We start from the raw sequence: 17,178 nt of genomic DNA, 5'->3' as shown, positions 1-17,178 counted from the left end.
CAAACGCTCCACTTGTGTCGAGTCTGAGGAACGTGTTTGAGATGTAATGAAATCCTCATGAATGTGATTTAAAGCCACCCTCAACATTGCAGTTAAAATAAATTCACTAGAAACAAAGATCAACGCGTCATCGCTCTGTTCATCTTTTTCTTTTGCTTGAGATTTAAGACATGAACATGTTTTACAATGAAATATGAACTTAAATTTACTTCCACTTCCTGTGCAGTGATAATAACAATAATAAAGTCACTAATCATCTGAATATATAACAGTGAGTTTTTCCTTGTCAACATATTTTACGAGACGAGAAGTTTTAGACGTGACTGTGAGGAACGGGATTCGAGAGAATGAGAAATGATCTGTGCCGGTGCGGATGACGCGGGTTACACGCCGCTTCAAATCCTTTGTTGTTGATGTCGTTCTGCTTGTTCTCCGTGTCTCTGACTACGACCCCCTTCAAATCAGTTCAGAAAGATCAGCTCATGTTTAAGTTGAAGTGAAACCAGAACCAATCCCCAATAATCACTGACACTTCTGTTTCTGTCTGCAGAGAGACCAAGACGAGTGTACGAGCATCAACAGAACAGGGACGAGAGGGACGCCCACCAGCAGTCCAGAATCCAACCAGTGGATCTGGATGCTGTCGCCCCCCCCCCCCCCCAGTTCTCCCAGTATGTGAAAAGGTAACGAAGCCACTTGTTAAACTGATTCTTCTTCTCTGAAACTTTAAACGGAGCCACATTAACGTCACACATTAAGCCGAGTACATTTAAAAATGCACACAACACCTCTGTTGTTGCAGACAAAGAGAACGATGAACCGACGGATCCAGTAAAACTTCTATGAGCTGCAAACATGTTTGATCTGATTTCAAAGACACATTTCCATTAGTCAACTGTTGTTAAAGGCAGAGTCTGTGCATATCTCACATCATCAGATGCTTTCATATCGTCTCTCATCTCCTGTGTTTGAAGAGTGTGTGTGTCAAACCGTCTCAGTGGAGAGTCGGGGCGTGGGTGTAAACAAAGTCCATTAATTAGACTTCGCTGAGCTCCCTAAACAGAGGGGAGGACTCATTATGACTGTGCTCTGGAGCCGTGACAGATACGAGTCAGTGTGGGAGGAGAAAACGCTGCCACTCACTGCGTCTGCAGGATGCTGGGAAAGTGGGCCAGAGCTCCTGTTTACTATCAGCAACAGTTTCTGAATTTCTCCGAGAAAAAAACGACGTCTGCTCGGCTGCGAACTGAACCTGCATCTTTGTCTTTTTCCATCACACTCGTGTCCACGGACTCACCTCAACACCCAGAGGAACAGCAATGATGTAACTGAACAATATCAGCGCTGTGTGTGTTCTCCTGGAAAGGCCAAGTAAAGAACAGTCGTGTAGAGGACGGGACGTGAACAGAGGAAGGACTGAATCAGAGTGATGCTCAGTTCTCACGCAGTATTACGTACATACTCAGGTACAATATTAAGGTACTTTGGGTTTTTTGCTGCTGTTCACTACTACTTCATTTTCTTACTTTATATTCTGACATTCTCCTTTAGACTGGTCTCTGGTCTTTATGTCCATTTATCCTTTTGAAGGAAAAACTGTCTTCAGGCTAATGAGTAGATCTACAATACTTGATCGATCTCACCTCACACATATACTGTAGGTAATAAGAACCACCCGTCAGTCACGTTCCAATACTTTTGCTCTGCTTAAATCTTCTTTGTTGTTTATTTCGAACAACGGATCAAATAAACGGTGAAATTCGGAATTCTCGTCTCATATCCATCGTTTAATATTAAACCCAAACGTCTTCGATGTTCAGCAAAAACAATCAAATAAAAATACTGCATCTGTGTATTTGACAGGAAAAAATCAAGCGGATTATTTTATATTTATCTCTCGATGGGTCCGTGCTGCTCTAAATACAGCAGCCTCTCAGTAATTCGAGAAAAGCCTTGAGACGACATTAGAATATTGAAGCTGCAGCAGAGGGTTCACATGAAGCCGTGTAGGATTTTTTTTATGGCTCAGTGATTTCTGCTGCAGCTCCACCAGCTCTGCTTATGCTTTATGGATGTTGGAGTGAATTTCCATAAAGGAACCTGTGTTCACTGACCCGAATACACACAGTCCTGTTCCAACAGCAGATGACTAATGTAATATTCCTGTGCACATATGCATGTCTGGGTCACGTGTGGGTCAAGGATTGTGTGTAATATTAGAATTCAGGGCCAAGAAACATGGTTGCAGCAAATGGAGATTAGAAATCGAAAGATGAGTGAACGCTGAATCAAATCTCTGCCTCCAGTTTATGGATGAAACAAGAATAGAGTCATGCTGTTTTTATAGGGTCTAATTATTTACTTGTAACTAAATACATGGAGTACACTTACTTTACTTGAGTATTTTGAAATACGCTTTAATTCTACTCCACTTCAGAATGAAATACATCATTTGATTTGTCGTAGGAATATTCTACATGATAAATGTGACAGTTCATGAAAATACAACATTTTACTTCTCTACAATATATGAAGTTGGTCAAATTAAGCGGTTTTATATCATATCACATCATAATATGACACTGACTTTACTTTTAATAATAAAGACATGAAAGCTGATAATACTGTGAAGGACATGTTTCCCTTCACAAATAGAGACATGATGTCTAATCACATTCTTACCCTAGATGACATATAAACGACCTCAAGTAGCACTGTGAGTTCTCGTCGACCAGGATACCTCCTTTACTTCATACATAAAAGAACTCTCTAGAACTGTTTCTTCCACCTGTGGAACATTAAAATTAGGAGCATCCTGTCCCAAAGTGATGCTGAACAACTCGTCCATGGATTAGTTACCTCCAGACTGGACTATTGTCTACTTGTGGTTCCTAGAGTTTCCAAATGTAGAATGGGAGGCAGAGCCTTTAGCTATCAAGCCCCTCTCCTGTGGAACCAGCTCCCAGTTCAGGTTCTGGAGGCAGACACCCTCTCTACATTTAAGACTAGACTTCAAACTTTCCTTTTTTATAAATCCTATAGTTAGAGATGGATCAGGTGACTCTGAACCATCTCTTAGTTCTGCTGCTATAGGTTAGTCTGCTGAGGGACCTCTACTGATACACTGAGCTCCTCTCCTCTCTCCTTTCTCCTCTATCCATTCAAATTCTACCATTTCATGTCATTAACTTTGTGTCTTCTCTCTCCTGTAGTTGTGTTTCCTCCTCTCTGTCTCCCTCTCTCTCTGTTCTCCTCTGCAGGTATCCTCCTCCTTGGAGCTGTATATCTCCAGAGTCCAGTTACTGGTCCTACCAACCTGTCCAGTGTTTCTACTACTCGTTGTTGTTTTTTGTTGCCTATCAGACTTTGACGCGAAGAAACCTTTGTGTGTTTAGTTTTGTTGAATTCAACACAACCTACATGTTGAACCTGTTCATCTGCTACATGTAAGGCCTGGTGCCCACAGACTAGTAACAAACTGCTTGTTAATTTAGTTCCTGCTGTATCACAGGTCAGTCTCTGTCCTGAAGTAGACACTGGACCGGCCCCCGGGGATCTCAGGGCTGATTGATCATTGAAATCCAGGTCTGAGGACCTGACCTGATGCAGCCAAGACAAACAGCATCGGAATCATTTCTATTTTAGTATCTAGCAAAGAATAAAGCAGCTTTGTGATCCAGCTGAAAGAAGCACAATCGCTGACGGTATCTGTATGAAAAGAAGCAGGAATGGAAATCACTGTTTATCACTGAGGCTAAATAACGGAGCACCACACTCACTTGTGATGTTTTAAGAGCTTTAAAGAGAGTTGTGAGATAAGAAAGCTGCAGGTGGCACTGACAGCAACAGAGCACCTAGTCTGATGTTTCAGGATGTGTGGAAACGTTTCTCCTGCATGAGAGAAGAAGCAAAGTGGAGAAACTGGGACAGAGAGGTGGGAGAAGGAAAGTGCAGAACAACGAAAGAGAAAGTGAGTAAAAGAACACAGTACCACAGCTGTTTGAATCCACCTCCCACACTCACACAGGCGTCATTACTACTATTACTATTAGTAATAATACAGGCGTTATTACTATTATTGTTTAATCACGTTTACTGTAAAATGCTGGGACTAAAGCTGCTGATCGGGCTTCTACAGAGTTTTACTGTCTCCATCCCAGTTATTAAGTAAGTTGAAGCAGTATCAGGCACCACTGTAAAGTATCTGGTGGTTGATAACGTCATTAGTTCAGCGTCTGGACCAGGAATAAGGGGTTATCGGGCTGTTAGTGTCTTCAGAGGGACGTAATGATGTATGTTCACAGCCTCTGTATCTCGTGGTGGTGACGGGTGGTGTTGAAGTGTTGCAAGAGAAATAAGTGAAGCATTAAACATAAAGTCTGTTTTAAAAACAACGTTGCTCGTAGTCTCAGTCCTGTTTTATGTCAAGTTTACAAGGACAATTAAATCAAATAAGTTTTAGTTCTGACACTAAACCTGAACGACGGGGTGCAGAGCCGGAGAGACGCAGACGACCAGGAGAGAGGTCACATGGTAACAGAGAGGAAGTAGTGAGGGAGGGAGGGATAGGTGACAAAGAGGAGCGAGAGGAGAGAAAGATGAATAAGAAAGGAGGAGGTGAAAGGATGACAGGGTCGAGATGGCCTCCTTTCTCTGAGGAGAGACGAGTGGGAGAGCGGCGAGAAAAGGTTAAGTGGGATGAGACAGCAGCAGAGCAGAGAGTGCAGGGACAGACAAGGAGAGAGAGCTGTGTGATGAATGGAAGAGAGAGAAGTGAAGGAAACGGAGAGAGAGAGGCTGCAGAGGATTGATGGTGAAGAGAGAGATGGATGAGAGGAGAGGAGGACAGTTTAGAAATGTGTGACTAAAGTTTTCAGAGAGATTCAAAAGTTCAACGGAGTCAAACGCAGAGAATAGATGACAACGACATCGCCGAAGACTTCACAGCTGTTCGATGTGTCCGTCCTTCAGCGTGGTAAAGAGAACACGATACGTGACGTTTGGTTCAGCTGAATCCTGACGGACGCTGTTACCACACATGCAGAGAGCTGCAGGTGACGTCAGCAGAGTGAACAAACATCAACTTCTGGTTAGAAAGTCTAGTGACTGTGAAAACGTAAAGATGCTGCTGTTAATGTGCATTTTATCCTTTAACATTACAGCTGAGCTCCGAACCCGACTCACTATATATCTGCAGTGTTCACTCTGTCCTCCAGGGAGGGGCTCAGCTCACCTGTGTCCATCACAGAAACCCAAATATTTTAATTCAATACTAAACAACAAGGTTTAGCTCGATACACAATTAACTGTTATTAGAAACATATCTGGATTTGATCCTGTCTGCAGACGAACGAGTCTCTTATTGGATCTTAAATCTTCCTGCTCTCCGTTTAGTCCGACTCCAGAAATAAACATGAAAACATGGCTGTAAGGACAACGCTCGGCCTCGGCTACCACCGGTGTTACACCGTGTTCTGTGACCTGTAGCAGAGAAACTGCCAGTTCACCTTCAGCATCAGGGATTTATTGAGCTGTAACTCACTTAAAATGAAGATTAAAGTCAGTCACAGCATCATTTCTAAAAATCATCTTTACCTTTTATTGCATGTGAGCGTGTTGTTACGTTTCACGTTTCACTTCTCTGCTGACGACAGCTCAGCAACAAACAGTACAGTTTGTGTAATCGACTCCATTGAAAATGCAATAAAGGCCTCATCGGACAAGGAATGAGCTTTTATTAAAACGTGACTTGACGCGTTGGGCCGACACTACATCTTCTTCTAATCCTGAAACATTTCCAGTGGACATTAAACTGAGCTGAATGCTGCAGGTTGCACATTCAGCACATTTGTTTCAAACAAAAATGAAAACTCAATTGAAAATAAATCCTCATCTGGCCGGCGACCACCTCAGGATCCCGCTGGAGGAGCTAGAGACCTGAGGAAAGGTCTACCGTGCAGAACCTGCTGTCGCCACAGTCCAGCTCCAGAGAAGCAGCAGAAATGGACGAGAATTCAAATTTAATGTGAGCGACAGGAGACGTGAACATCACAGATTCAACAGCACTGTGGTGAAAGTCTCACAGTTTGATTCATTTGTGTAGGAAAAGCAGAGTTTGGGCTCATACAGAGAAATGACCGGGACATTTTTAGCAGATCGGAACCTCGTTACATCCAAACGATTCCACGTGGAGACTCAAAACAAACATTCAGCTTCATTCATTCTACAGTTCGGAGCATTAAACATCACATGAACTGTGGTAACTTGAGAAATCACGAAGCACAGACACTCCAACAAATGAGACACTGAGGGTTTTAATGCGGCGCTCACATTACTACCATGTGTTGAACATTTCTAGATTTCAAATCTGAAAAATGGTTTGAGCACAAAGTTTTTAACAAATTGAGATAATTCGATTTGATGCTGAGCTCAGAGGTGAAATATGCTGTAGAACTATAAAACTACTGAAATAATCTAATCTAATGAAATGATGTTGTAGTGGGGGTGTGAGAGACGGAGGGGTGGTGGCTGTACTACTACTAATGGAGGAATGACTGGATGTGAACTGTACAACCTGACGGGGTTTTAACTAGTAACAGGAAGTCTGGATAAGTCTGGAAACCTGCACTCCTGCAGTCGAGCGTGGGAAATGAGAATATGAGAGATGATTACTTCCTGTTGACCTCCCAGCTCCACCCCTCAGCTGCAGCTGTTGGACAGTTACAATTGCAGGTTGAGTCTTTAAATCTCGTCCTATTCCACCTCCAACCCCACCAACCCCACCCTCCACATCTCTGCTATTGCTGCTTTACCACACACACTCTCTCAGAAGCTATATTTGACCACGCCATTAATCATGCTGCTGCTCCATGTGTCAGGCTCTGTGTGTGTGTGTGTAGATAAATGACTGATGCCACACTTCTGTCAAACCCCTGGAATTAAATAATGTGTAATAATAATAATAATAATAATAATAATAATAATAATAATAATAATGTGTAATAATAATAATAATGTGTAATAATAATAATAACGTGTAATAACAATAACAATAACAATAACAATAATAATAATGTGTAATAACAATATTGTTAATAATAATAATAATAATCATGATTGATTACCAGGCTTCCTTTTCTACCTCCATCCTCATCACTACGGCAACTAGAGGTCAAATAACAGTCAACATGTCTCTGGGTCATAACGAGCTGCTGCAACATAAATGGACATAAATCCTCTTTGAGCAGCCTGGAGAACTGTATAAAGGTGGCAACTTCACTGTGTAACACGCTGTGGGTGGAGCAGCCTCATTTGTCTCTCCACCCTCACCAGCTGGAAACCACCCAGAAAAACCAGGATCAGTTCATTCAGTTCTGGTCCACGATCGGCCCCCGATGACTCGTCGGGTTTACTGGGGAGAGATTGTTCCTGAGATTCTGAGACTCTCAGACCTCCATCTCCACCTCCACCTCCTCAGCTCCTGGATTTCAGCTCTGTCTCCTGGGAGCAGGCCTTTGTTTTACAGGGCTACTAGCTAATAACAAGCTAGTCACAAGACTCCTGTGATCCAGACGGATCAGAAAGATCCACACGTTCAGTCAGCGGAGCGAAAACAGAAAGTGAACACGGAGACGACAGACGGCATCCGACTGAACATCCACCCTGAAGTCACCATCATCAGCAGTGGTTACTGCCACACTCCCAAAGAAATGAATCAGTAAACAGATGAGTAGAAACGAACTGAAGGTTTTTATGTTGGTTGGATCTAAAATGAGTGTTTGAACTCACAGAGGAATCACAATACACCCCACACACACACACACACACACACACACACACACACACAGACAGACACACACACACACACACACACAGACACACACAGACACACACACACACACACACACACCCCCACACACACACAGACAGACAGACAGACACACACACAGACACACACAGACACATAATCAATACACGTTAGTTAGAAAAGTCGTGGACGATGTTGATGCCGATGGTGTTTAACTAGATTACACGGCGTTGGAGAGCAGCTCGATGTGACACCAGTGGACCCCACTCATGTTCATTTATGCTGCAGCAGGAGGTGATCTGATGGGGGGGTTAAAGGTCAGCCTTCAGCTCGGTTAGCTCCAGATATCTGATGTATCCCCCGTTTCATACTTTTTAGCTGTCACCTGTTTCTACATGAGCTACTTTACTGTTCCTCTGTTACTTTAACTACAGTAACTGTTCCTTCCTCCTCCAATCAGCTCCAAACCTCCACACGCAGAATTCACCGAATTTAATGTGATCAGGGAACAATATTTGTGTCCCGGGTCTGGATAAATGCAGGGTTGTGTCAGGAAGAGCATCTGATGTAAAACAACATGTGAATCATCAGCATGACTTCCATACTGGACCGGTTGTGGCCACGTCAGATGTTTTAGTCAGAGGCCAGACTGAGGTGGTTTGGACATGTTCAGAGATTCGATTGGGAACAAGTTGGTGAACAGATGCTGGTTGGAGCTGCCAGGCACGAGGTGTAGAGGAGACCAAAGAGGAGGTTTGAAGATGTAGAGAGAGAGGACATGAGGTTAGTCAGTGTGAGAGAAGAGGATGAAGAGGACAGGTTTAAATGAAGGCAGGTGATTCACTGTGGAGACCTCTGAAAGGTAAAAGAAGAAGATGAAGTGTGATAACTGTCCTCAGTGTGCAGAGTATTATTCATTATTATTATTGGTGTTTCCTTCTTGGGTAAAGGTGTTTAACTGAAACTGGGCCACTGACAGCTGTCTGTGTTTCACAGTGTTCCAGGTTCACTGATACGTCGGTGCTAAAGATCTGCAGCCGTCAGTCCGTCTCCATCTCTCTGCCTGACTTTATGTTTTCAGCAGAAATAATCACACACCAGCCTGAGAGCTGCTATCACTGCTCTCTGAGCACTTTACCCCCATTTCTCAAAACCCTCACTGCATTTTGAATTTAAAAAAATCGCATCTGCGTACAGACACAGCAGGGAGTCCAGGAGACTGTTTGTAGTGAAGTCAGTTTTCAGTCTATAGTAAAACATTTCCTTCAGCTCTCTACAGAAAACAGAAGATACTGATATGTCACAGTCATAGAATATTTCTGTCAACCAGAATAAAAGAAACAAGCAGTTTCCAGTGTTCAGCACAGAATCAATTGTTAAGTTTCTCGTTTTATCCAGAGGTAAAATATTTTTAGCTGTCAACAGGTAGATAGATCAGAGGAATCAGTGCAGCTCACAACAACAACACTACAGAATATTATTTGAAGGTTTCAGTCTCTCAGTCTTCTACTAAACGAAAACACACGAACCGGTTTAACTTAATAATAATAATAATCCTCACGTTCTTCTTCATGTTTCGAACGCAGACGAGCTGCTGTCGTAAAAACCAGCACACGTCCAGTAACACACGGTGTCTTTATGCCGAGAGGTCATGTTGTAACTTCTGTAAGTTACCAGTAAATAATAGCTGTGTTTGGACACTGTGAGTGAGTGTGTGTGTGTGTGTGTGTCTGTGAAACCACACGATCAGCAGAAATAAAGTTTCTGAATCGCTCTAGTTTAAGTTTCGTTTCACTGTTAAAGCCTGTACAGTTTCCTGCTGTGGCTGCTTCACATTAAAAGCCTTCCATTAGATGCTTTTATTGTGAAGCAGCCACAGGAAATGATGACTATCATCAAACCCACTTTACAGCTGTGTCTCCAGTTTCTTCTTCTTTTTAATGTTCTAATGTTGGTCTTGGCCTTTCCTAAACACTGTGTTTGAGTTGTCTTGCCTGGAATACGTCATTCAGATGTTCGAGCTCTTTGAAATAAAGATGGAAAGAACATTTCCTCATTATCATGAAGTGTCAGGTTTCTGTAAAAATAGCTGATTAGGATTTAACCCTTGAGCAGAACAGAGAAACACAACAGGAGTGGAGAAGCAACGGGAGGGTTTTGGGGACGGATCAACAAAGAGGAGAGAGGAGGAGGAGCAGAGACAGGCGGAACACACAAACATTAATGTGGCCATAAAATGCACGGTGCATGAGAAAATGATATTAGCATTGCAAATAATCCTCCTCCACCCTGCACAGCCCCGTCTCCAACCTGTCTCTTTCTACGACCTGGAGGACACAGAGTTAAATCAAGTTGGATGGTGGCAGTTTAAGCCTCGATGACATGAACTAGTCTCCGCTGTCCGACCTTGGCGTTTTGCATGAAGAGACGCACGAGTCCCACGGGGAACGAGCTGCTTTGTGCTGCGGAAAACACTGATTTATTCATGACGACATGTCGCAGTAGATTCACTCTTTACATCTCTTGGCATGATGTTTACACTGAAACAGCATTTAGGACGTCGTCCTATACGAGGAGTCTCTATTAAAACCCGTCCTCATGTTCTCATGACTGTTGAGTGGATTTCTAACATCTAACCAAGAGATTTTCAGAACATCTGTACATACAGCACGTTCTCCGTGGACAAACGTACGTGTACGCCACGGAGAACGTGCTAAGAAGATATACTGAATGTAGGCAGTTGACATGTAGCCCACGATCTTTCCCTCTTTGCCTAAACCACAGATCCTGAGACCTGCACCTCGCTTCAGTTCGGTACAGTTTTAGTGATATTAGGACGCCAGAGGAGGAGGTCAGATCGACTACACATCAGACTGTGGATGTCAGACAGGAAACAGTAGAGCTCAGTGAGCGTCTGTCAGAGGTTTGACTTTGACCTCGACATCACTTAAAGAATCATCAGGCTGTTTACTTAACAGTTGGATTTTAAATCTTATTAAAAATGTTCTGGACGAACACGGCCCAAAAATGTATTAGTGAACCCATCGTCTGAGGTCTGATCCCCTTTCAAGGCGCTGCTGTCGAAGCTCTTTGATTTGAAAGGTGCTGTATCAACAGGTTAAGGTTTTTATTCTGACACTAAATGGACTCATCAGAAACAGTTCTACAGGATGTAATAAAAAGTATGGACATGAAGTCAGTGAATTTTATTTGTTACTGCTGATGTGATGTGAGGCTGCATCAGGCCGATTTCCCTTTTCACACACACAGACACACACACACACACACACACAGACACACACAGACACACACACACCTCACCTCTCCATTGTCATCGGGGATCCTGAACTTAAAGCTCATTCTCTCTGTGCTGAACCCTGAATGTGCCGCTGCCGGTGTAGATACAGCAAACAGCTTTTATCAATATGAGAATAGGAAACTGTTAAACACAGTTTAACAGGTGGTCCATCGGGACCAGACTTACTGTGTGCCCGGTAGGTTAATCACTGATAATGTGATTTTAATTCGGGATGTTTTGGACCTCTCTGGTTCATTGGGAATAGACTTGGGTCTGATTTCGCTGGACCAAGAAAAAGCTTTCGACCGGGTTGAGCACCCGTATCTCTGGAAGACTCTGGAGAGGTTTGGTCTCAGCCCTGGTTTGATTGCTATGATCAGGGTTCTGTACCAGGACATTGAGAGTGTACTGAAGGTCAATGGTGAGCTGAGCGCTCCTTTTACAGTGCGACAAGGCATCAGACAGGGCTGCTCGCTCTCAGGGATGTTGTACGCACTGTCCATAGAGCCTCTTTTATGTCAGGTCCGGTCCTCCATTAGTGGTTTGGTTTTACCCAATTGTACGGCCCACCCTGTGCTGTCGGCCTATGCAGATGATGTTGTCGTTCTCGTTAAGTCACAAACAGAGGTCTGTACTTTGGAAAACGTTGTAACGGCTTTTAGCAATGTCTCATCTGCTAAGGTCAACTGGCACAAAAGTGCAGCGTTGGCTGTCGGCAGGTGGAGGGGTGGGCTTCCCACTCTACCGGGGGGTCTCACCTGGCAGAGGGGGGGATTTAAATACTTGGGTGTGCATTTGGGGAATGTAGAGAGTGTAAGTAGGAACTGGGCTGGTGTTGTGGAGAAGGTGGAGGGGAGGTTACAAAAGTGGAGGTGGCTACTGCCACAGATGTCGTACAGGGGGAGGGCTCTGGTGATCAACAACTTGGTGGCCAGTGGGCTCTGGCATCGCCTGGCCTGTGTGGACCCCCCTGTTGATCTTCTTAAACGGGTTCAGTCCATCATTGTGAATTTTTTCTGGGACCAGCTTCACTGGGTGCCACAGTGTGTTTTGTTTTTACCCAAGGATCAAGGCGGCCAAGGTCTGATCCACTTGTCCAGCAGAGTGTCCGCTTTCAGACTGCAGTTTGTCCAAAGGTTTCTCTCTGGACCTGAGGATGTGGTCTGGAGACCCGTGGCCTCTGCCATTCTACAGACGGCTGGCGCGCTACACCTGGACTCTGCATTGTTTTTAATGGACTCCACTTGTTTTGATGTTTCGGTTTTACCTGTGTTTTATCGGAGTGTTTTTCGATCCTGGCGGCTGTTCGGGTGGAGGAGGCTGGAGCCTTCGGTCTCCCTGCACTGGCTCCTGGCTGAGCCCCTGCTATGCGGGGCCCGGTTGGACGTCCACGACGGCTCCACCCCAGGTCTGACTCCTGCTCTGCTCTCTTCGGGACTGACTACACTGAAGCGCCTGATTCACGTGGCTGGTCCCGACCTAGGAAACGCACCGGCCGTGGCCTCGGCTTTGGGTCTGAGATCGGCCCGGGTTTCGGAGAGGATTTTGGGACTGGTCCTGTCTAGACTGTCTGCTGATGAACAGCAGATGCTGCAGTATTATTGCAGTGGCGTGGGGAGTCCGGATGAGCGAGATCCTTTTCCTGAACTTGGTTTTACTTTGGACTTTAGAGACTCGACCAGGTGCTTTGACCTCTACACCGTCACGGGGAAGACTCTGTACGCCTGCTGCGTCGTGGAGTTGAATAGAGTCCAGCTAGGGGTCAGGGCTGACACGGCTTGGAGGAGGAGGCTGTCCCACGCTGTTGGTCTGCACCCGACGTGGAGGGTCCTCTACAAGCCCCCCCTGAACAAGAGAACTGGAGATCTTCAGTGGAGGATCTTGCACGGGGCGATCGCTGTGAACTCATTCACCAGCAGGATCAATCCGGAGGTTTCCTGCGCCTGTGTGCACTGTGGCCAACCGAGACTGTTTTCCACTGTTTCATGGACTGTGACCGGCTGCGTGAGCTGTTTGGGTTGTTGACTGTGCTTTTTGAAGGTTTTAGTGAAACTTGGACCACGACTGTTTTTATCTTTGGGGCTGGGTACCGCAGAGCAGACGCCACCAAGTGGCAACTGCTGAACTTCTTGTCCGGCCAGGCCAAACTTGCGATTTACAAGACCAGGAAGGCCGAGGGTCAGGAGGTCACCTCTGTGTTCCGGGCTTTGGTTCGGGCCCGATTGTGGCTGGATTTTAAGTTCTATAAGTTCATGAACAATCTGCCGGGTTTTGTTCAGCAGTGGTGCTACGACGATGTCCTCTGCTCTGTGGTGGAGGACGATCTGTGTTTAACACTGTTCTTTAGGGATTAGTTTATTTTCACCAGAGGCTGAACCCTCTATTTACTGATGTGTTTATTTATCTCTGTCCTTATTTATTTTGTTGCTTGATGTTATGGTTATGATGTTTTGGTCTGTGGCACATTTTTGTTTGTTGGTTTATTTAGCGTTTATTTTGTAATAAAGGCTTTTGTAAATTCAATTCTCTCTGTCTCTCTCTCTCTCTTTCTGTCTCTCTCTCTCTCTCTGTCTCTCTCTCTCTCTCTCAGTCTGTCTCTCTCGACAGGTCCCATCAGTGTGTCGGTAGCTAACGTGACAAATCAGCTGTTACCTGCAGAAACACGAAGCGGCTTCAGAGGAGGAAACCAGTGACTCGGTGGTTTGAAGATGTTTGGCAGCTACAGTGATATTTGACATTTGAGGTGTTCAACAGCAGCTCTCGTTAGTCAGAGGGATTAATGAGGAGAACAGACTAATATTCATTCATCATTCATTCAAACTGGATTTTGTCATTTTATTTATTTCAGTATTTATTGCGACAGTAATCCTGTGCACAGCTGGATGCTCATCCATCTTCAGGCTGCTGAGCTGCAGCAGGAAACAGGAATAATAAACTTATTCCAGACACTCCAGGGACGTCTTTAGTTCCTAATAATCGTATATCATTACAAATCTGCAAACAGCATTGTTTGTGTATTTGTACTGATGTATGATTATTAAAGAAGGAAGATGGAGACGTCCCCCGAGTGACCTGGAGTTTATATCACTGTGTTTAACAGCTGGTGACACGGGTGAAATGGTCCTCACTAAACCTCCTAACTCCTCTGTGAACGGCAGTCAGACTGTGCGTTCTTTGTCTGCATGGTGTGTGTCATTCACTGCTGGTTGCACAAATTTCAAATCTAACTTTGTCTTTCTGTGTCGTCCGGACGCATGGTGAGCGGTAAGAGTGTAACCAGCTTGGAAAAGGGAGCTTCTTAAAATCCCCAGTGACTCAGGGAAAGACAGAAACAGCCTCCCTGTAAAACCGTTTGTTTACTGAGCTCATGTAGAGATGTTCCTGAACTGGAATCAGGATAAATGACTCGTGTTAGAGAGAAAAGATGAAGTTACAACTCCATTTTCACCTTCCACCGTTCGTCTGCTGCATTTCATTCTGTACAACATTAAATAACCTGTGAGAACACTGAATGGGGGTGGGGGGTTATTATGTAGCTGCTGTGGACCCCCGTGTCTACAATGGACACACGTTGAACACATGTCCAATTCAAACCAGTTGAAGCCAATGCAGCTGTCTACACAGTCCATGTCTCACACAAGTCAAAGTATAGAGTTAAGTGTTTCACTTCCAAAACACAGGTGACCTACACCCTGTGTTGGACATGAACGCCTCCTGTGCAAAGACACGTAGGGCCTCTGAACATGTACTAGTACACAGGAGAGAGTAAAGATGGCTGCTACACACTCTAATACCATGAAGCGAAGTCTTAAAGGACGTTTCCCGTCACGTGTTTGCTTTCAGTGCTCGTGTCTGTGCAGCAGCGTCCTGTGTGGACTCATTCATTACTATCGGTCTGTTGGAGTGAGACGACACTTCGCTTTGTTGATGTTCTGTTCCTCATGCTCTTTAAACTGGCCTTTTTCACATCCTCATCCCCTCTTCCTTCCATGTCGAGTATTTCCATACTGTGCGTGTGTGTGTGTGTGCGTGTGTGTGTGTGTAAGCAGAGCAGCAGCTTCCTCCTCTCTCCTCATTTGTATTCTACTCGTCTTTGGGCAGGTTGGTAATGACAAGCAGCAAAGGCCAGCATGTCACCGCTCCACTCGGCTGCTGGCTGCCTGCTGATGCCAAACCTCCACACACACACACACACACACACACACACACACACACACCACTACTGTGTCTTTATTAGTCTGTGTCTCTGCAGGTTTTCAGCTCAGGGCAAATATCTGAATATAGATGAACATTGACAAGTGTTCCACACAGAAACTACAGTTTATATCAGCTGAAATATGTTTTTTTAAATTCTCCATTAACAACATTACATTGTTGTAGCAGATTTACGTGATGATGCTGATGTAGGAATACGTCTGATTAGTCCCCCTCATGTGTCGACAGCCTCTGCTGCAGCTCCTGACTGTCAGCAGCCAAACTACCTGTAGTTCTACCTGCTTGCACCTGTTTCTTCCACCTCACAAATCTTTATCTCAGAGACTGAACGATGTTGAGTTCAACATCGCTGTCAGTCAGAAGGAGAAAACCCTGGAACCAGTAAATACCTGATTTCATCTCCTTTCTGCTTCTCTTCAGCTCACTGGCATCTTTTCCCCACCCCCTTTCCCTTTTCCTCCAACCACAGATCACACTGTGTCTCTCTTTCCCTCCCCAGCCTCCCACTTCACTCCCCCGCAGATCGCTTCATATTGGATTCTTCACTCATCTCTAATCTCCTCCTGTTATGATTCTTCCCCATAACAGACCAACTGGTCCTTAGTCTAAAATACATAATGCTGCCTTAATATATATATATATACAGTATTTGATATGTATGTTAGAAACTCCTTCAGCAGAACATGCTGTTCTTACTAAAACTAGTATTCTGCTTGATTCAGCTGAGATTTAATAAGGAGAGTACTCAAATATTATAGCCAAGTAAAAGTATCGATACCACAGAGTAGTACTTTAGAGTAGTACTTTACTCTAAGTTCAGCATTCAAGATTTTAGCACTTTCAGTAAAAGTGCAAAGGTATTGTGAGGAAACTTTTCCTACAGTATCAGAAGTTCGTGGTTATCAGAATCCATCCTGACAAAGTTAGAGTGTGTCAGTGTCTCCGCTCTGGATTGTTTAAACAGAAATGTGTTTAGACCAAGATATAATTATTTATTAATTTGGGGAGAGGACAGCTGGTTAGTTTAGTTTAGACAGTTACAAAGTTCAACACTTGCAGGACGGGCTCCTCACTGCACACTGACACTGAGCTCAGAGACCAGGAGCTTATCAGCTGCTTCTGTGGCCTGAAGCAGTTTAGGTGGACAAGTGTATCCCTGTGGACAGGGCCGGGTCCATCAGAGGGGTTTACCCCAGTCCATCCCTGTAACGCTGAGTGTGAGCAGAGAGGCTTAACTGTCCAATGACAGGTTGGACACTCTCACCTGAGACGCTGATAACACACTTAATCTCTGCCTCCGGCTGGGTTTACAGCTCTATGGCCAAACTTCAGCCACCGGCCACCTAAGCATTAGAAGGATATTCATTCTTTAATTTCCCTCTGCTGGTAACGCAGAAGAAGTTCATCGCATTAAGCAAAGCTTGTAAGTCTGTAAGTTCCACATATTTGTACAGTTTGTGGGACACAAACAGCTCAGCACAGTCCGCACAGTCAGCACAGCCGAGGTCAGCATGGACTCAAATGTGCACAAGTTTCCTGATGTGACTCAAAACGAACACATCACAGTCACCAATGAACCTCTGTGTATTTCCAGTCCATTTAGTACATGATTACATGCTTCATCCATAATCAGTTACATGAGACTGCTCTCTGCTGCATCTACACACACATAAAACCATCATTTTAGTTCTCGTCGTTCCCCATGAGAACAGGAGGCAACAGAACAAATGTTGATAAGAACATGCGGTGGATATACTTCCTGTATATAGACAGGACCGGACTGTGCAATCGTGCCCAAACACACCCCCAGTCATACAGAAGTGTGTTCAGACACAAGAAGAAGGAAGGAGTCCTGCGA

At 44.5% G+C, this 17,178-nt stretch overlaps 1 protein-coding gene and 1 long non-coding RNA gene across 3 annotated transcripts in view; one reads left to right on the top strand and one right to left on the bottom strand.

The window, feature by feature from the left end:
• LOC113155072 overlaps positions 1-14,278 on the top strand; it is a 36,446-nt gene extending 22,168 nt beyond the window's left edge. Inside the window, exons 3-4 of the long non-coding RNA XR_003298098.1 lie at positions 551-683; positions 13,696-14,278. This is a non-coding gene — a long non-coding RNA (uncharacterized LOC113155072). The remainder of the gene's footprint in view (positions 1-550; positions 684-13,695) is intronic.
• Positions 1-17,178, bottom strand: part of LOC113155071 (metabotropic glutamate receptor 7) — a 213,178-nt gene that overhangs the window by 11,507 nt on the left and 184,493 nt on the right. The gene's annotated exons all lie outside the window — the stretch shown is intronic.

The sequence above is a fragment of the Anabas testudineus genome, chromosome 5, assembly GCF_900324465.2.
Source record: "Anabas testudineus chromosome 5, fAnaTes1.2, whole genome shotgun sequence".
NCBI lineage: Eukaryota > Metazoa > Chordata > Actinopteri > Anabantiformes > Anabantidae > Anabas > Anabas testudineus.
This window is presented reverse-complemented; position numbering and strand designations above follow the sequence as displayed.